The sequence below is a fragment of the Desmodus rotundus genome, chromosome 9 (genome assembly GCF_022682495.2).
Source record: "Desmodus rotundus isolate HL8 chromosome 9, HLdesRot8A.1, whole genome shotgun sequence".
In the NCBI taxonomy this organism is placed as follows: Eukaryota; Metazoa; Chordata; class Mammalia; order Chiroptera; family Phyllostomidae; genus Desmodus; species Desmodus rotundus.
Window position 1 is genome coordinate 62602792 of NC_071395.1, and position 21416 is coordinate 62624207.

Genomic DNA, 21416 nt, shown 5'->3' on the forward strand with positions numbered 1-21416 from the left:
ACAACCCATTCTGCTGTGTTGTGGCGCTGTTTGTGGGGGAAGGGCCCAAGAGGGAACAATGCCACTGGCTTGCTCTAGCCCCACTTTCCAATGAACTCTCCTGTGAGGCTGGGAGTTTCTCCTGCTGTGGCAACCCCCACAGTATTTTACAGCTAGCTTTGCATCTTTAGTTTTCTTGTTCAGCCAGCCTTGCCTCTCCTGCCTGTGCGTTCAGTCACCTTGTCCTGAGTCCTCTCTGGCTTAGCTGCCTATCTCCCATCTCTGCCTCTCCTATTGGTCTGGGTGAATGTTTCTTTAACTCTTTGGTTGTCAGAGTTCCATGCAGTTTGATTTTCTGGCACTTCTGGTTGTTTATTGTTTTTAAATTGGTTGTTATCCCTCTTTTGGTTGTGCAAGGAAGTGAAGCATTTCTACCTACACTTCTATCTTTGCCAGACTATTAACTTCTGTTTGGCCAAGTACATATTTTTTTTTGTTGTTTCCTACTAATTCAAGCAAAACATGGTAGGGGAAAAATAGCCCAGGAAACACTGACAATGTTGCCACTCTTCAAGGCCAGGCAGGTTCGTGGTATTCATGTGGACGGAAAAATATTCACGGAGCTGTTGGGATGTCTGGCATGCCTTTATTCATGGGTGGGCGAGCCACACATACTGCAAGCTGTGTGTCTATCTGCATGTCTCATGCCGTGGCCACTGTTCCCCATAGTGGCACCCATCGTGGCACCTGTCCCCTTGCGTGTCTCTCATCATCATCGCCCCCAGCAGGGAGTCTCTGTGTGTTTAAGTACTAGAGGGGAACAAAGGCAGCAAGATGCAAGAAATTATATAACATAACATAATTCTGCACATGCAAGCCCACCTCATGTTATGGGAACAGTTTATTGGACCCAGTATCAAGGCTATGAGAACACTGCTCATCAGGCCTCTCCAAGGCTATGGGAACACTGCTCATCAGGCCTCTCCAAGGCTATGGGAACACTGCTCATCAGGCCTCTCCAAGGCTATGGGAACACCGCTTCCCTTAGTTACCCAGACACCTGGGTGAGGAAGCCAGATTGCCTCCACTTACCCTACACTGACTGTCACTTGGCTATATTAAAAAATGGACATACCTAGTGTTGGTGAGGATAAAGAGAAATAGCGCTTGTCACCTATCTGGTGACAATGTAAATTGGTACAACATTTTCTAGGGGATACAATTTTAAAAGGGCATATACTCTTTGATCAAGTAAGTTTACTTCTAGGAATTTAGTGTGAGGAAATACTTGAGCCAAAGTACAAAGTTGTGTTGTATAGGTTAGTAAAAGCATTCAGACTTAGAAATGTCATAACAAGTGTAGCTCATAGAAAGTGGTTGGTATCTGTGTGCCTGGTGATAACTCACTTGGCACCATGACAACCCTATGAGGTAGGTGGCTGTGATGATTTCCATCTTACAGGTGAGGAAGCCAAAGTGAAGAGGGAAAATAATTTGCTGGAGGTCACATGGCTGGTGAGAAGAAGAGAAGATACGTGGACATAGGATGTCTGGTTCCTGAGTCTGCCGTCTTTAGTCCACGACACAATGGCAGCACCGACGATGTTGACCTAAGTTCATTATTATGGAACCATGTCTTCAATAAATTAAGTGAGAAAAGGAGGTGAAAAATGTCAACAGTGGTCATCTCTCCATGGTGAGATAATGGCAAATAGCTTTTAAACTTTCTTTGTTTAATTTTTTTTACAACACAAGACAATGTTGTAAAATCACATTGTGTTGTAATAATCACACAAGACAATGAAGCTCCTTTCATTTAGGGGGGAAATAGAAAAAGGATAAAACCCAGAAGATGAGGGAAAGGATTCAGTGATGGAAATTTCCTAGGCCACCTTGACTAGTGACCAGGCCCCCAGCCGCTGCAGCCTCCCACAGACAGACTACCTGCCATGCTCCTCCACTTGGGGGAAACCACAACCTTGTTATATATATATAACCTTGTTATATATTCTTTTTTAAAAGTATATTTTATTGAATATTCTGTTACAGTTGTCCCATTTTTTCTCCCCCTCTCATCTGCATGCCCTCTCCTTTCAGCTTTCCCCACACCCTGCCTTAGTTCATGTCCATGGATTGTACGTATAAGTTCTTTGGCTTCTCCATTTCCTATACTTGTTATTTATTCTTGATGGCTGGAGAATAGCTGCCTCTGGTGGTCTCTCCCTCATGGACTCCATAGGAAGTTTATTCCCCATCCCAAATTCCCGTGTGGCTACTAATCTTAATGCCCCCCCTTTTTTTGCATTTTATTTATTTTTTATTCAGTTACAATTGTCTGCATTTTCTCCCCATCCCTCCACCCCATCCCAGCCAATCCCACCTCCCTCCCCCACCTCTACCCTCCCCCTTGATTTTGTCCTTGTGTCCTTTATAGTATCTCCTATAGACCCCTCTCCCCACTATCCCCTCCCCACTCCCTTCTGGCTATTGTTACAATGTTCTTAATTTCAATGTCTCTGGTTATATTTTGTCTGCTTTTTTCTTTTGTTGATTATGTTCCAGTTAAAGGTGAGATCATGGTCCCTCACTGCCTGGCTTATTTTACTTAGCATAATGCTCTCCAGTTCCATCCATGCCCTTGCAAAGGGTATAAGCTCCTTCTTTCTCTCTGCTGCATAGAATTCCATTGTGTAAATGTACCATAATTTTTTGATCCACTCATTTGCTGATGGGCACTTACGTTGCTTCCAGTACTTGGCTATTGTAAATTGTGCTGCTATGAACATTGGGGTGCATAGGTTCTTTTGGATTGGTGTTTCAGGGTTCTTAGGGTATAATCCCAGCATCGAAATTGCTGGGTCAAAGTTAATGCTCATTTTTTAAGGGAAGCAATCTGTCCCAGGTCCTTTCTGCAAGGAGGAGACAGGCATACCTCAGAGATATTTTGGGTTAGGTTCCAGACCACCACAAAAAAAGAGAGTATTGCAATAAAGAGAGTCACAGGAAATTTTTAGTTTTCCAGTGCTTATAAAGGTTATATTTACACTATCCACGGTCTGTTAAGTGTGAAAGAACATTATGTCTAAAAAACAATGTACATATCTTAATTAAAAAATACTTTATTGCTAAAAAAATGCTAACCTTCATCTGAGCCTTCTGTGAGTCGTAATCCTTTTGTTACTTTTGCTGGTGGAGGGTCTTGACTCTGTGTTGATGGCTGCTGACTGATCAGAGTGGTGGTTGCTGAAGGCTGGAGCGGCTGTAGCAACATCCAAAAGTAAGACAACAATGAAGTTTGTGGCATTAATCAACTCTCCCTTTGATAATGATTTCTCTGAAGCATGTGATGCTATTTGATAGCATTTCACGCACAGTAGAACTTCTTACAAAATTGAAGGTAATTCTCTGAAACCCTGCTGCTGCTAAGTTTATGTATTATAATATTCTAAATCCCTTGTCATTTCAACAGTCTTCACAGCATCTTTGATTGGAGTAGATTCCATCTTAAGAAACCACTTTCTTTGCTAGTCCATAAGAAGCAACTCCTCATTCCATTAAAGCTTATTATAAGATGGCAGCAATTCATCCACACCTTCAGGCTCTATTTCTAATTCTTGTTGTCTTGTTATTTCCGTCACATCTGCAGTTACTTCCTCCACCGAAGTCTTGAACCTCTTGAAGTCATCCATGAGGGGTTTTATCAACTTCTTCCAAACTCCTGTTAATGTTGATATTCTGACCTCTGCCTGTGAATCACAAATGTTCCTAAACATTTAAAATGGTGAATCCTTTCCAAAGATTTTCAGTTTACTTTACCCAGATCCATCACAGGAATCACTATTTATGGCAGCTGCAGCCTTACAAAATATATTTCTTAAATAGTAAGACTTGGAAGTCAAAATTTCTCTTTGACCCCTGGGCTGCAGGGTGGCTCTGTTAGCAGGCATGAAAACGACACCAACCTCATTGTACACCTACCTCCATCAGAGCTCTCGGGTGACCAGGTGCATTGTCAGTAGCAGTAATACTTTGAAAGGAGTCTCTTCTTCTGAGCAGAAGATCCCAATAGTGGGCTTAAAATATTCTGTAAGCTATGTTATAAACACATGTGCTGTCACACATCTTATAGAGCACAGGCAGAGTAGATTTAGTGTAATTCTTAAGGGTCCTAGGATGTTTGGAATGGAAAATGAGCATTGGCTTCAACTTAAAGCCACCAGCTGCATTTGCCCCTAACAAGAGTTGGCCTGTCCGTTGAAGCTTTATAGCCATGCATTATGTTCTCTTCTCTGGCTATGAAAGTCCAAGATGGCAGCTGAATGGTTTTCTTAGGCTCCGCTGAGGAACAAATGCCAATCAGCCACAAAATTAGGCAGTACAGAGCTTTATTGGGGCACCAGGGCACCAGGTTCCCCGGTCCCCAGAGCGGGGCCGAGGAAGTCGCGCCCAAGCAGGGAATATGGCGGGGTTTTATGCACCAAATTCTGGTTGGCTCTCTACGTGGGGGCTAGGGATTGGTCTCTTTGAACCAGGTGGCAATCTATCATTGGTGGTTCCCTGGTTTGACGTCAGCCGTCTCTTCAGGGTTGTAGTTTGGCTGCCATTTTGTCCTACCCCACCCATCCTGACAGCAGCTTCTTCCAATAAAGGCGTCTTTGTCTACACTGAAAATATGTTGTTTAGTACAGCTGCCTTCATTAATCGTCTTAGCTAGATCTTTTGGTTAATGTGCTGCACTTCCAACATCAGCACTTGCTGCTTCACCTTGCACTTTTATGTTGTAGAGACACCTTCTTTCCTTAAACCTCACAAACCAGCCCCTGCTAGTTTCTGACTTTCCTTCTGCAATTTCCTCACCTCTCTCAGTCTTCATAGAATTGAAATGAGTTAGAATCTTGTTCTGGATTAGGCTTTGGCTTCAGGGAATGTTGGGGCTGGTTTACTTTTCTATCCAGACCACTAAAACTTTCTCCCTATCATTTTGAATAAAGCTGTTTCAATTTCTAATCATTCATGTGTTCCCTGGAGTAGCACTTTTAATTTCCTTCAAGAACTTTTCCTTTGCATTCACAGCTTGGTTAACTGTTTGGCACAAGAGGCCTAGCTTTTGGCCTATCCGGGCTTTCGACATACCTTCCTCGCTAAGTTTAATTAAGTTTTAGTTTTTGATTTAAAGTTACAGATGTGTGACTCTTCTTTTACTTGAACACTTAGAGGTCAAATTGGCCTAATTTCAATACTGCTGTGTCTCAGGGAATAGGGAGGCCCAAAGAGAAGACGAGAGACGGGGAATGGTTGGTAGGTGGAGCAGTCAGAACACACACATTTATTGATTAAGTTCAGTGTCTTATATGGGCACGGTTTATGGTGCCCCAAAACAATCACAGTAGTAATATCAAAGATCACAGACCCCCATAAACAAATATAATAATAATGAAAAAGTTTGAATTTGCAAGAATTACCAAAATATGGCACAGACACGAAGTGAGCAAATGGTGTTAGAAAAATGGCACCAATAGACTTGCTCTATGCAAGGTTGCCACAAAGCTTCAATTTGTAAACAAACAAACGAATAACCCCCCAATATCTTCAAAGCACAATGAAGCTAAGTACAGTAAAATGAGGTACGCCTGCATAATCCTGTGCTACTGCCCACCTTCTTTTCACCAAGGTGGGTAATTTGGAGGTCGCACATTTTACAGACATTTCTGGAGTACCGTACTTGTGCCAGGCGCTGTGCTAGGTACTGGGAAACAGTGATGAGCAGAATATACAAAGGGCCTGTTTGCAGGGATTTACAGTCTTTGGGGACATTTATAAAATAATCATCAAAATAAATATATATTGCACAATAATTAGCAATCATAGTAAGCTTAATGAAGGACAAGTACATGATACAGTTTTTTGTGGGGGTGGGGGCAGGAGTGTTTTTGGGAAGGCTTGAAAATGACAATTCCCCTGAGATGTAGTTTCAGTGGAAATTAATGAGGGACAGGACTGCGGGAGGAAGTGTGTTCCTGGAGGCAGAAACAACATGTGGAAAGGCTCTGCAGTTCAGAGATGGAGGAACAGGCTGGTAAGAAAGAACAATAAGAAGGGAGAGAACATGCAGGCTTCTGTGCCAGTGATAGAAATCCAATCCAGATTGGCTTCAGAAGGTGGAGGGGAAGACTTTATTAGCTCCCACATTGATAAGTCCAGAAGCCTACTGACTTCAGCTTAAACTCAACAGGCCGTTTAAGTCCCTCGTCCTCTTTGCCTCCTCAACATCTCTCGAGAGTCCCCCTCCAGGTATTCTTGGCAGGTAACACGGGAGAGCCAGCCTCCAGCAGGCGATCGTGTATCTCATGCCTCATTGGCTCAGCGGCCTATCCTTCCAGCGAATCAGCGAGCTGAGAGGGATGAGGTCCCAGTCAGCGCCGGTCTCTTCCCAACCGGTGGACCTTAGAAGCAGGGAGAGGGAGCGGATGGGTCCAGGGTTAGATCAGAGTGCACAGGAAGTGAAGTAAACCCAACAATCCTACGCTGAGAGAAGATTCAGTTTTGTGAAGCGAATTTATCAATGGGCTCGTGGGCCTTGCTTTTTTGGAGAGGTGTGTCACTGTAAAGTCTGGCAAAAGAAATGTCTCAAACGACTATTTCATGATGTATCACCTAACATATAATTCATAAATTGAGCTGCTTGTATTTCTCCACTGTAAAATAAGAGGTTGGAGAAGTATGAGGACTGGTTGCTTCTAGGTAGCTGCACAACCACCGATGAATATTTTATGTCTCGCTGTCGTGAAAAATCCAAAACAGAATTGGAAACGCTGTGCGGTACAGGGGTGAGCTTAGTGAAGAAGTTGATGCAGGCATCCTGGATTGAAATTCTCGTCCACTTTGTCAGTCGGCAAGTTATTTAATGTCAGTGTCTCAACTCCCACTATTAAAATGGAGATAATGATCCCTACTTCATACTCTTGTTACAGTTAATAAGTGGTAGCACTTAAGACGACCTGGCCTGACATATCGTGCTACATATGTGTTTGCTATTATTACGTTATAAATGCAATAAAAGAAAAACATACTTAAATTATAAAAAATTCAGTCAATGTGTACCAAAACACAACTCATTTATAATATTGAAAAATTAGGGCAACATAGCAAACAATAATAACAACAAAGCGTTTACTGTATGCCAGGAACTGCTCAAGCCTTTGCGGATGTTGTTTCACTTAATCCTCACAACCCCATGAGATGGGTGGTACTATCATCTGCATTTTTCAGAGGAGGCAACTGAGGCTCAGAGAGGTGAAGTGACTTTGCCCAAGGTAACGGGCCAGTGAAGACTGGAACCCAGAGACCTGTAATTCCAAACATCATACTCAGCGTTCCTCTAAACCAGCCTCCCGCTGTCACAGGTCCCCGGGACACAGCAGCACTACTGGGGCTGAGAGGCTCAGCTCCGCCCACCCGCCCGCTCGCGGGTAGGCCTGGCCCCACCTCTCTGGCCAGGTGGGTAGGAGCCGCTCCTCCCTCTGTGGGCCACGCCCACAGCCCTTCGCCTCGATCCGCCACTGACACTCCTCCTGGCCCCGCCTCCTGCCCCGCCCTCGGCACCGCCCACCGGCCACGCCGTCGACGCCGACGCCGTGCTAGCGCGCGTGGTCGCCATTTTGCTCATAGAGACGCCGTTTGGAGGCTGGGTCCTTTCTTCCTTCGGCAGGCAGCCGGGGCTGCGGCTAGGCCGGGCCTGGGGTCGGGGCCAGGTAGGCAGGGCGGGGGCCAGCGGCGAGTGGCGGCGCGGGCGTTGCGGGGCGCAGGAGCGAGGGACGGGTGGGTGCGACCAGGAGAATCCGGCCTCGCGCCCGCAGCCGTCCCCTCCTCCCTCCTCTCTGGTCTCTAGTTCTCAGGGCCTGGGTGTGGCGCGTGGCCGGTGGGACTCTCTCTCCAGGCGTCGTTACGAGTTAAGCCCTAGTTTTGGGACCTTCGTCTAGGCAGCTCGGAAAACAAGCTCAAACCCAGCCATCACCGATCCCCGGTCTGACAGAGCCCCTAATTTTAATTTGGCCGTGCTCGTCGTCGAGAGTTCTTTACTCCCCTCAAACGATATTTTTATTCCACTCGATTCACGCAGCAGCGGCTGAGGACCTTGATGCAATTTTTAGATACTCTACTTTAAAAGGTTTTTCCCCACCATATTAACATTGGTGATAAAGATTCTTTTAATGTTGGCGCAGTTGGAGTGTTTAGCTTTTGTAATGAATAAGGAAATGTGGAATGGGAATTTGGGGCGCAAGGGAGTGTGATTTCTAATGTTTAAAAATTTAAATGCACAAATAAAAATAATTCACCCACATTATGAACCCCACTAAATCATATCTTTCTTGTCTGTATTCCTGCCCTGCCCTGGATTATACCATTATTATGGTTTTGATTAGAGGAGATACAATTCTGCTCTTACTTTGCATAGTCCCTGATATTTTTTAAAAATATAGATTGTATATTTAGTTTTACTTAATTACCGTATAATGGACCCTTTTTTTATGTCCAGTGTTCCTTCTCAAAAAATTTTACAGTGACCGTTTTGGAGCATATTGCTGTTTCTTTCTTGGGATAAATTCCCAAATGGGAAGTCCTGAGTTCTTTTGTAGGAACTTGATAGTAATTGTTTTCCAAACCAGGTATATTTACAATAAACATTTTTCAAAATCCAGATATTTGTCAGATTCCACTACCTGAAATGCAGGATTCAGTGGGGCATCAAGTCATTTTTTTGTGGTGTTGGGAAACAGACTGTGCAGCCTCCTGCTGTATACACAACTGTCTGTACTAGAAGTCAGGCGGAATTTGGGATAATGCCTGCTGCTTAGAGACCCTTTAGCCTTGAGTAAGTTTCTTCATCTCCAGGCTTCACTTCCCCCATGTTTTAAATGGGTCTGCTGCCCATTTACAATACCTGCTTTATTGAGGTGGTAGAATTCAGAGCATGCAGAAAATGGTGTTAGCCATGAGAAAACATTCTCATGGAGAGGAAAGCAAAGTGCCTGGGATCACAGAGGCATGGAAGATACTCAGTTTAGGTCTTACAATTCTAATTTTATTTAATATTGATGTAAAAAACATTTTATTTGAAGTATATTACTAATAAAAGTAATTCTTTATGCTTTACAATGCCTCTTAATTTCCAAACTGCTTTCAATTCCATTTGTTAATCACTGCAACTCTAGGGTCCGGCTTTATTGAACAGACATTTGTTATTTAACATTTATTGGTTCTCTGCCATATGCCAGGTGCTGTTCTAGGCACTGAATGTACAGCAGAGAATAAAATAGTAAAACAAAACCAAAAACTGCTGTTTTGGACCTTAAATTCTGGTGGGGAAGACGTTTTTACCAAGTGTCTATTTCTTGTCAGGAAGGAAAAGGCTGAAGCCTATAAAGCAAAGTGACCTGCCCAAGGCCTAGTAACTAGTAACCACGGAAGGCAAACTTGAGTCTTCACATTCTTACTCGAACCATCTTTAGGTAGAAAGTATTTATTTAGGTAGAAAGTATTTACATGTGGATGCTTTAGAAGGAAAGCAATGAACTGGAAAAGGTGACCTTTGTGCTGCCTGTCACTACCAGAACCAGTAAGTAGAGATGAGGATTGAATCCTTATGGGCTGGTTTTTTTTTTTTTTTTTTTTTTAATGTTTCATTTCATTTTAGAGAGAGGGGAGGGGAAGGAGAAAGAGGAAACATTGATGTATGGTTTCGTCTCAGGTGCCCCCTCCTGTGGACCTAGCCTGCAACCCAGGCATGTGCCCTGACTGGGAATCAACCAGTGACCCCTTGGTTTGCAGGCTGGTGCTCAGTCCACTGAACTACACTAGCCAGGGCTCTATGGGCTCTTTATTCAGAAGACTGGCGGCCTGAGAAGGTTGCGGGTTATGTCCTCTCAAAAACTGTACTCTCAAAAACTGTCTTACATCTCATTTCAGCCAACCCTTTTTATAAGGAGAAGACAGGGTGGGTAAGGGATTTGGAGTTAAGGAAAAAAGTAAGGGGTTTGGAATTCAGGGGACAAGGTTAATCAGATAAAAGCTGTAGTCTGATGATTTTCCTACCATCCCTTCAACTGCAGACTCCGTGACTCTTTATCTGCATCTTGGTCTACAGACTTTCTTTCCCTGGAGCACAGTGGCTCAGATACCATCTTGATGGCTTACAGTCCTGGGGCACAAAGGTTGAATTGCTTGCAGGCCTCCTGGAGTATGGGCAGGTCTGGTCCTACAGGTCAGTTCCTGGAACAACAGCTTTCTACCTGCATTAATCACTAAGCCTGTTAAATATAACTTAAAGCTAAAACTTTTTAATTCTTGGATTCCCCCATCATTATCCAAATATTAGTCTTAACTATCTTCTTAGATCAGTTTCATGTGGAAGTAATCATTTTGCTGTAGAGCATGTATCTTAGCATTGGAAAGTCTCTTAGGGGGTTTAGGAATACATTTAATTGCAGATCCACATAAGGGGACACATTGTGTGCAAAAAGCAGCTATGATACTGAAAAAGATAAAAAGAATGAAAACAACAAATGTCTCTCCAAGACCAGCAATACTAGTCAGCCAGGAAGTTAGTTTAGACAAATCAGTACCAAAGAATCCCTCTTTGTTTTATCTTGGATACCAGTTCACTTACTTGCTTTACTTTATTCTCTATTAGTTGTGAATTATCATTAAGATTGAAGCAGCAGAGTCCTTTAAATTCTTCACACCTGTGATTATGTCTTAAAAGGAGGTGGTCCATAGCTGCACAATTTTCTAATAAGATTTCTCTAACTTATCCTAGTTCTTGACCGAGAGCCCTAATGGCTCGAGAGGTGGCACTCAAAGCTTTTACCATTATGCAGGCTAATATACTTATTTCTACATTCAAAGAGGTTACCATGACTGGCATTACAAGTATAGTTGAAGATACATAATCAGCTGGGCTAAAAAAGGTGCAAATCCCTGTTACAGTCAGGCTTGAGAGACCGGTGATGTGGGGCTTCTGAGGCATAAACACCGTCAGTCTTCCTAGAGAGCATGGTCCCTAGGACATTTGTTGGAACATAGGAATAAACAGTCCTTCCACATATTGGAAACCATCCTGCAGGCAATTTAACATGATCAAAGGCATAAGATATATCAGTGATGGTGGTGCAATTCATTTCCACATTTGCTGAAAGCGTAAAACAGTTTTTTAACACAGTTGACAAAAGTTGCACACTCCAGCTGGGGCTACATTAGTGAGTTTTAAGGCAAACATTTCCCTGCCCTTTAGAGTTACTACCGGTCCCCAGTTAAAAATATCTGTGTAGGTTATGGTCACTGAGATGCTGAAACAAAGTATAATTTTGAGGCTTTCCAGGGGAATAAAAATACCTACAAGTGAAAGTCTGACACAGGTTCCTACTGCAATACAAAAGTCAAAAATATTTAGAACATTTATTGCTAAATATACCCAAATCTTTCAATCTTGTTTGAAAGGAATAAGTTCTCCGTAACACTGGGTTAAACAAAAAGACTGTAAGTCATTGTTTTTGAAAGATGACTTTCTGGTTTTCTTATAGTTGCTCTGGTGCTTTCTTTACTGTGGTATGATGAATCCAGGTTTTATTCCTGCCAGTGTCACTGAGATGTGGGGTTGGGGAGTACATCCCAAGGCCCAGTCCACTTTCCAGTTGGCTCTCCCGGGATCCTGTTGTCCAGGTCTTGAGTAGCACCTTATCTCCAGGCTCAAAGGAATGTATCGAACCCATGGCGGGAGAGGTCTCCAATACAGCTAAGGTCATGAATCACAGCTAAAGTCTGACTTAAACCTCGTATATAGTGCTTTACCTTCAGTTCTTGACCTACGCACATACCTCCCACCCTAATCATAGCCTGAAAAGGTCACCCATACAAAATTTCACGAAGACACAATTCCATTTTGAGGAGCCACCCTTAAACTGAGCAAGGCAACAGGTAAAACTTGATCCCAATGGAGATGAGTTTCTTGACACAGTTTGGCTACATTTTTCTTCAGGGTGTGATTCATCTTTACCTTCCCAGACGCCTGAGGTCTCCATGCCGTGTGGAGTCTCCCCTTGATCCCTAAGAATTGACTAACGTTCCGTGTAATTTCTGAAAAGAAAGCAACTCCATTACCGCTCTGGATGTTGCTGGGGTAAGCCAAAGCGAGGAATTATTTCCCTCAGGAAGGCTTTCACTACCCATGAGGATTTCTCAGTTCTAGTAGGATAAGCCTCTGCCCATCCTGAAAATGTATCAGTGAAGATTAACAAATGTTTCCATCCTCGGACCCTCGGTGTCTCGGTAAAGTCGATTTGCAAGTCCTCAAAAGGGCACTGTCCTTGGTATTGTTTCCCTTCTTTCTGATGGGGATCTGTCTTAGGATTGTTCTGGCACACGGGGCTTTGGAAATTCCAGGACCTGTGAGCCATGGTTTAATACAGGTGGTTCAAAACCCCAGCTCTCAGCTTTCTCTAAGTCTGCAGTCGAATATTCAGGGTCGAATTGTGACAAGTCTAGAACAGGTACCAAAGGCATATAAACGTCCCTTTAGCAGACTCTTTCACTGTTCAATCAGCCAGATTGTTTCTTCTAGCCACTTAGGTGTCCTCTTTCTGATGCCCCGGGCAGTGCATAACTGCCACCTGTAAAGGTACCTGAGCAGCCTCTAATAATTAAAATTTCTGTTGCATGTTTAGTTTTCCTTTTATTGGAAGTTCATAGTCCTCTTTCCTTCCAGATACACATTCACTCTCTTTTAAATCAATTCTGCTAGAATAAACATCAGTTATTTCAGGGCAGCCAGGCATTAGCACAGCTGAGTCAGGCTCCGGGAGAAGGGAGGCAGGCAATAGCTTACTTACAGTTTTGAATTGCTTGGTACCTGCCCATTCTTCCAGTAGTGAGCCACGAATTTCCTTTGTGCTCCAGCAGGCTCAACACTTGGTGGGGTGCATAAATAGTGATAGGCAGCTTGCTGTAAAAGCTCACAGGTGGCTGCCACAGCTCTCTAGCAGGCTGGCTACCCCTGGACAGTGTGTTCTAGTTTCTTTGACAAGTCCAATAAGAAGGCTCCTTTTGCCAAGTGCAAGCAGAAACCCAAGAAACCTTACTGCTGTTGACAATTCTGGGCCTTCTGTGCTGATACTTTATAGCCACAGATGCCAAATGGTTCATGCATGTTCGTATTGTAACGGAGTTCCTCCTCCTAGTTTTAGAGCTTGCAAGTCCTGGCTCAGGGTCTCCACAAAATCACTGGGGAGCTCTTGAAACCTTGTGGTAAGACTGTCCAGCAGTAGTGAGTCTTGACCCGAGACTCCAGGTCCTGCCATTGAAAAGTAAGCAACAGTTGAGAGTCTTGGTCAACCAGAGTGCAAAAGAAAGCATCTGTTCAGTCCAGTACTGAATACCAGAGGCTGTGCCCAGCTATACTGTTCTGAACAATGTCATTTATGGCCCTTAAATCTTGTACAGGGAGCATCAGGGCCAAATGAGTCCGTATTCCTGAAATTCCTGAATTATTGGGCACATTCCTTCTAGGGTGTCCTTTCGCAAGGGTACTGCCTCCTACCAGGAGTCCCTGCCCCTGGTTTGAGGTCAGCTTTTACAGGGGAGGCTCGCTTAGCCCTCCCTGGCCTTCCAGCAGCCCACACAATGGGGTTTACTTGATTCTCAATTTCTTCTAGCCAGAGTTGCTTTCCTCGTTCCTGTGGTTGCATAAGGAACTGCTGGGCAAGCTCTGGAGGGACCTTAGGTAGAGCTGTTATTCTAGAAAGAAAGTGATTTGAGCACAGAGTTTTGATAACAAATCTCTTCCCAGAAGAGGAAAACTGTATCTCCGACAGCACATTCTAATGGCTTCAAGAGAAGTTGACATTCAGCCCTGGCTGGTGTGGCTCAGTGGATTGAGTGCTGGCCTGCAAAGGGTTGCTGGTTCAATTCCCTGTCAGGGCACATGCTTGGGTTGCAGGACAGGTCCCCGGTAGGAGGCACACAAGAGGCAACCACACATTGATGTTTCTCTCTCTCTCTATCTCCCTCTCTTCCCCGCTCTAAAAAGAAAATAAAATCTTACAAAGAAAAAAAAAAGTGCATTCAGGGCTTCCAGAAATCCCATTTACAGTTCAGTGAGAAATCTATTGACCACAGAATTTGTTGTTCTGGTATCAGTGAAAAAGGTCTAGTGTTTGTCCCCCCACTGTTAGTTTTTCAAGTTCTCAGACTCTGACCTCCTTTTCCCTCACTTGGGGCTTTCATTTTTCCAGTGCCCTTGTCCCTTGCAGTATGATTGCCCTGCCCTGGTAGGGGCTTGTCCTGCACTGAATTTGGTTCCCTGGCAGGTTTGGGACAGAGAGACCAGTTCCGGCTCACCTCCTCTGGCTCCGTCAGCCAAGTAAGGAGGAAGATCCCCCCCCAGGGCTGGAGGGACAGTGGGACCCCTGACCATGCTCGCAGCAGCCAAACGTCCTGATCTCCCTGGTCCCTGTCCTGAGCTTCTGCTGTCTGCCACAGGCAAAGTCCCTTTTCTCTGGACCATTTATGTATTTCCTTTGAATCCTGAATCTTTGTTATGTAAAGTCATAAAAGCCTGTACATAATGAATTTATTCAATTTCCCTGCTATTTGACAAAAGAACTCTAATTGCAGTATAGTATAATAAAGACCTGTTTTAGTGGCCAGCATGCTCCTGAGCTTAGAGGTATTACAATGAAAAGTCATTTTCTTTTTAGTCATAGGTTTATAGGCATAGCTCAACCAATCAGTGTAAATTTGTCCCAAAGAGCTCTTTTCCCTGAATGGAGGTTCTCCCTGCCTCATTCTACCAATAGAGCTCTGTAATATCACATAAACCTGAAGGCACCTTAATTCCTGACAACCGTTCTAAATTGTTACCTGGGACTGTAATCCTGAACCAGAAAGCAGTGATTCAATTTGACAGTGAAGGTGTTGGAGAGTGCCAATAGTCGGAGAAGTAGAGTCCCCAAGTGAAATCACTTGGCAGCCGCTAGGGAGTCTCCAAGTCCACACCCTGGGACCCCCAGTCCAAGCAGTCAGCGGGACTCCCCACCATTTACCCAGATTTACCAGAGAGTCCTGAAGCTGTCCTGGAAGGAGTCAACAGAATATGAAACTGGGAAAGTCAGCATCCATGCTGCCTGTCACTACCAGAACCAATAAGTGGAGACGAAGATTAAATCTTTATGGCCCTTTATTCAGATGGCTGTAGATCTGTGAAGACGTCTTGGTGGGTTATGTAACCTAAAAAACTGTCTTTCATTCGAGCTGACCCTTTTTATAAAAAGGAAAGGGTGGGTAAGGGGTTTGGAGTTCAGGGGAAAAGTAGGTAAGGGGTTTGGAATTCAGGGGACAAGGTTAATCAGATAAAAGCTGTAGTCTGATGATTTTCCTACCATCCCTTCATCTGCTGACCCGGATCTGCATCCTGGTCAGCAGACTGTCTCTCCCTGGAGCACAGTGGCTAGATACCATCTTGATGGCTTACAGTCCTGGGGCACAAAGGTTGAATTGCTTGCAGGCCTCCTGGAGTCTGGGCAGGTCTGGTCATACGTGTCAGTTCCTGGAACAATAGCTTTCTACCTGCATGAATCACTAAGCCTGTTAAATATAACTTAAAGCTAAAAAATTTTAATTCTTGGATTTCCCCAACAGCAACACACTAAAATAGCCTCCCCTATCTGAAATATGGATGATAGGTTTTGAATTTGTTAGTATGTCCAAAAGCAAGAGGTTTTTCAGTGTGTTTTTATTCATGAGACTTAACAGATTGTCAAATCTCATTTGAAGAGGAGTATGATTAGCTTTTTCAAAAGTGCTGAACAATGTCATTTATGGCCCTTAAATCTTGTACAGGGAGCATCAGGGCCAAATGAGTCCGTATTCCTGAAATTCAGGAATTTTTTGTGTTTTCATATGTGTTATAAATCTCACATTCCAAAGTAAATTTAGGCTCTGGCCATTTGGCCCAGTTGGTTAGAGTTTTGTCCCAATAGGTCAAGGTTGTGGGTTCCAGCCCTGGTCAGGGTGTGAGGATCAATCCATGCATGCATAAAGAGGTGGAACAGCAAATTGATGTTTCTCCCCCCGCAAAAAAAAATTCAGTAAATAAATGTTTAAAGTAAGTTTTAAAAATGTAAAAATAACTATAAGACGAAAAATGGGAGTGTTCTCTTGTGTGTGTGTGTGTGTGTGTGTGTGAGATTCTTTTTTAAAAATTCATTTTTTTTAAATCAAAAGCTTATCTGGCTTTAATTGGTTTTTCTTTCTCCTGTCGATGGGGGTGGGATTTTATTTGTACATTTTCTAAGGGTCCCAGTCTGCTCATGAAATCCTCATACAAGGGGAAGCTGTGGGGCAGAGATTCCTTAAGTGACCCATTGGGAGAACACTTCATCGGGGAGGAAGTAGCTGCTCAGCTGCCTACTTCTTTCCCTTCTGCGTCATGTGTACTACAGAATAGTCATTGCACACAGTGGTGAGCCCGGCAAGTAGCAAAAAGAAGCTCTGAAAACCCACTCAACCATTTCAGCACTGGTCTAGGCCTTTCATTGTTTTGTCTACGGCCAGAGGGTCTTTTTGATTTTCCAAAAATCCAGGGAACTCCTTTTCCATGAGCACTGTCAGGTCCTTCTTTGTTGAGTAGTCTCTATCCCCAGCGAATTTGTGAAACGTGAATGTCTCCATTTCCATGGCGTGTTCCTTTTGAGATGGCATTTTGGTGAGGTCTTGGCTCAAGGCGTGACAGGATCACTAGGCTGGCTGGGACTTGCAGCCAGTGAGCAAAGCGCTGCTTGCTGGGTACCTTAGTAGGTGGGGGTGGGGAGAGGTAGGAGGAGCCTGGTAGGGTAAAAATTCATTTTTTAATTACAGTTGACTTACAATCTTATATTACTTTAAGGTGTGCATTATAATAATTAGACATTTATACATCTTACATAGTGATTTTCTCCATAAGTCTAGTATCCATCTGACACCATACATAGTTACTCTAATATTATTGACTGTATTTCCTATGTTGTACTTTACATCCCTGTGACTGTTTGAATAACTGGCAATTTGTACATCTTAATCCCATTCACCTTTTCCACCCTTCCCCTTAACCCCTTCCCATCTGGCATCCATCAATTTGTTCTTCGTATCTATGAGTTTGTTTATTTTGTTTTTCTAGATTCCACATGTAAGTGAAATCTTACAGTGTTTGTCTTTCTCTCTGACTTCTAAAATTTTTCAAGCAGCCTACATACTGTTTTCCCTAGTCTCTGCCCCAATTTATAGTCCCACCAACAGTGCACAAAGGTTCCTTTTTCTCCACATCCTCACCAACACTTGTTTATTGATTTATTATTGATAGCCATTCTGACAGGTGTGAGATAATGTCTCATTTTGGTTTAATTTGTATTTTTCTGATGATTAGAGACATTCAGCATCTTCTCATATTAGCCATCTCTATGTTATCTTTGGAGAAATACCTACTGAAGTCCTTTGTCCATTTTTTAAATTGGATTTTTTTTGGGGGGGTATTAAGTTGTACAAGTTCCATATTTGTATATTGCCCCCTTATTGGATGTAAATATCTTCTCCCATTCAAGTGGGTTGTCTTTGTGTTGTTGATGGTTTTTAGTTCAAAAACTGTTTTGATAGTCCAATTTGTATTTTCTCTTTTTTAAAAGAGTTCATTTATTTATTTGTAGAGAGAGGGAGAGAAACATCAGTGTGTGTGTGTGGTTGCCTCTCGAGCACCCCCTGCTATGGACCTGGCTCAAAACCCAGGCATGTGCCCAGACTAGGAATAAAACTGGCGACCCTTTGGTTCTCAGGCCATCACTGTGTCCACTGAGCCACATCAGCCAGGACCCATTTGTATTTTCTTTTATTTCCCTTGCCTAGGAGTTATATCCAAAAAATATCGCTAAGAGTGATGTCAGAGGGTTCACTGCCTATGTTTGTTTTTAGGAATTTTATGGTTTCAGGTCTTGAATTTAAGTCTTTACCCCATTTTGAGTTTATTTTTGTATATGATGTAAGAAAGTGATGTAGTTTGATTTTTTTTGCACTTGACCAGTTTTCCCAAAACCATTTATTGAAGAGACTGTCTTTACCCCACTGTATGTTCGTGCCTTCTTTGTCATAGATTAGTTGACCATATAGGTGTGGGTTTTGTTTCTGGGCTCTTTATTCAGTTCCATAGATTTATATGTGCCTGTTTTTATGTCAGTACCATGCTGTTTGATTACTGTAGCTGTGTAGTATAGTTTGATATCGAGGAGTGTGATACCTCCAACGTTGTTCTTCTTTCTCAATATTGCTGTAGCTATTTGGGGTCTTTTGTGGTCCATATAAATTTTAGGGTTATTTGTTCTAGTTCTGTGAGAAATGCCATTGGTATTTTGAAAGGGATTGCATTGGATCCTATTGCTTTGGGTAGTGATATTAATTCTTCCTACCTAAGAACATGGTATATTCACTTCATTTATTTGTATCTACTTCAGTGTCTCACAGTTTTCCAAGTCCAAGTCTTTTACCTACTTGGTTAAATTTATTTCCAGGTATTTTATTCTTTTTTGATGCAACTGCAAATGGTATTGTTTTCTTAATTTCTCTTTCTGATGATTCATTATTGGTGTATAAAAATGCAACTGAGTTCTCAACATTAATTTTGTGTTCTACTACTTTACTGAATTTATTAGTTCTCATAGTTTTTTGGTGGAATATTTAAGGTTCTCTCTATGGTGTTATATCATCTGCAGATAGTGACAGTTTTACTTCTTTCTAGTTTAGAAGCCTTTTATTTTCTTTTTTTGTCTGTTCACTGTGGCTGGGACTTTCAATACTGTGTTGAATAAAAGTGTCTTGATCCTGATCTTAAAGCAAAAGCTTTCAGCTTTTCAGTGTTGAGCATGATAATGGCTGTGGGTTTGTCTGTATTGCTTTTATTAGGTTGAGTTATGTTCTCTCTATCCCTACTCTGCTGAGAGTTTTGATCATAAATGGATGTTGGATTTTGTCAACTGCTTTTTCTGCATCTATTGATACATTCATATGATTTTTATCCATCATTTTGTTTATGTGGCGTATCATGTTAATTGATTTGTGGATATTGAACCATTCTTGCATTCCGGGAGTAAATCCCACTTTTCGTGGTGTATGATCTTTTTAATGTGTTGCTGAATTTGGTTTGCTAATATTTCATTGGGGATTTTTGTGTCTGTTCATCAGAGATATTGGCCTATAATTTTCTTCTGTAGTGTCTTTGCCTGGTTTTGGTTTCAGGGTAATGCTCGTTATATAAAATGAGTTTGGGAGCCTTCTCTCCTCTTAAATTTTTTTGAATAGTTTGAGAAGGATAGGTATTAGTTCTTTGAATGTTTGGTAAAATTCACCTGTGAAGCCTTCTAGTCCAGGGCTTTTGTTTGTTGGGAGTTTTTGTTTTGTTTTGTTTTTCCATTTAATACAGGGAATACTTACTCAACCCATCAGAGAAATGGACAGCTTGGGTCTGTAACAAAGTATTATGTTTTAAATCATAGACCAGTAATTGTATACATATGAAGGGGGGACTCAAAAAACCCCAGAATTCTCTTCTGGAGGTCAGACCCCTTGTAGCGCAGGCTTCCCCTACTAGGCGAGTGTTCTAGGGACCCATCTGTATCAGTGCACCAGCTGATGTTGTTGGAGAGGCTGCCTTCGGCTTCAGTGAATTTTTTTTTTTAAGACTGTTTAAGCACATGTGTAGTTGAGGCTACATTCCAGGTGAAGACTGGTCACAGCTTGTGCTAGGCTTGGGGTCACCTGATGGGAGTCACAGTGAAAGTTGAGGCCTGTTGCTGCTTGTGTGGGCTTTGGGGCCACTTAAGCAAATACTGCAAGACATGCTAAGGTTCGTTGCTGCTTCTTTGAGGTTTGTGGATCTTTCAAAAATTTGGGAGGGTCCACAGTGGGGGCTGAGCCAGCCACTTGTGTGGAGGTGCTGCTGGAAGACACTAGGGCTGGGCTAGTGATTTGGGTGGGGTGGGGTCTTGGGGAATCACCAGGGGTGGGGAATGGCGTTTGCCTGGTTAATGGAGAGCGCTGATTTGGTGCCAGCTTGCACCTACTGGCTAGGTTGGGGGAGAAGTCAACAAAGAAACAAGGGTGCTGCTAGCACTTCCATCCCTGCTGCCTCGACCCCTACCCCTCCAGCACCCACCTTGATGTTAATCAATTTAGTCCCTCCCCATATATGTTCCTGGAGCTTTTCAAGCTGCTCCCCTTGCGCCAAAGCTTAGAGTAGGTTTGTAAGCAAGTTAGTCTGTGTGCTTTCCCTTTAAGAGAAGTGCCTTGATCTTGAGCAGTTTTTCTTGGATGCAATCCCTGCTGGTTTTCACAACCAGATGTTATAGTGACTCCTCTTCCTAGCACCTGTGCCTCAGGTTGAGGAGCCCAGTGTGGAGCTGGGACCCCTTGCTTCTCAGAGGGCACCTCCACAGCCAAGACAGCCCTCCAGATTCTTATTCGCCACATTGTAGGTTTGAGACCTGCCTGTTCTCTGTCTCCCCCACCTTTACCAGTCTCGATGTGACTTTTTCTCTATAGCCTTTGTTATAGGAATTCTTTGTATTCGTATCTGTAATCTAGTGGTTCTCAGTGATGGTTGTTCTGTAATTCAGTTGTAATGTTGATGTGGTCACGAGAGGAGGTGAGCAGAGTTTACCTACTTTGCCACCTTGGCCAGAAGTCTGAGAGTGTTCTCTTTACTACCCATTTCACACTAAAGCCCATTCTAATGAACTTTTGCTACCTCCAGCCTGGTGATTTTCATGTTTCTGGGGAAAATTTTTAAAACTTTTTTGAGGCTTGGTAAAGAGCACAGCTTGAATTTCCAGCAGGAGAAGGAACTAAAACTAAGTACAGCCCTTATGTTTGAACAGCTTATGAAGTGAATAGTCACAGAAAATGACTATTAATAAGCATTTCCAATTGGACTCCCTGCTTATGCCATTTCCAGGGTGGGTTAGGTTCGGTTTCTTTTATAGAAACCTCGTATGTGAAGACTGGAAGCTCCAAGACCACAGTCAGATGATGAAGGATATGTCAACCATGATGGGGGAGGAAGGGCTCAGACAAGGTGTTCTGGAAGGAATACACAGAGACAAGAGTGCTGTCTTGAGCTAGGGTGAGGACTGTCCTGTGGCAAAGGAATTTGATGTTTCCTGTAAATCTTAAAGGAAAGGACAGAACCCATGGGTGGAGGCTGCAGGGAGAGGAATGTTAGTGTGTTTGAAGGAAGAATTTGGAATGGATGGGCCCCTCAGGATGTGGGCAGTGGATTCTTGGGGCTCTTCACATGTCTTTGGAGTGGCTCCTTGGCACGAGACTGCAGTTGGGCCAAACTACCTCCAAGATCTTGTCTTACCCCTCAG

The 21416-nt window shown here is 43.1% G+C and overlaps 1 protein-coding gene and 1 pseudogene across 3 annotated transcripts in view; one reads left to right on the forward strand and one right to left on the reverse strand.

Annotated features, from left to right (window-relative positions):
• The first annotated feature begins 7595 nt into the window (after nt 1-7595).
• PRPSAP2 (phosphoribosyl pyrophosphate synthetase associated protein 2) overlaps nt 7596-21416 on the forward strand; it is a 67497-nt gene continuing 53676 nt past the window's right edge. The window contains exons 1-2 of one of the 3 annotated variants that reach the window (XM_053910673.1): nt 7604-7730; nt 10124-10240. The gene's annotated coding sequence lies outside the window, so the exon portion shown is untranslated. Of the gene's footprint in view, nt 7731-10123; nt 10241-21416 lie in introns of all 3 variants that reach the window. The other 2 variants (XM_053910672.1, XM_053910674.1) reach the window with 2 other exon arrangements.
• On the reverse strand, nt 16227-17865 carry LOC112308439 (protein S100-A10 pseudogene; annotated as a pseudogene).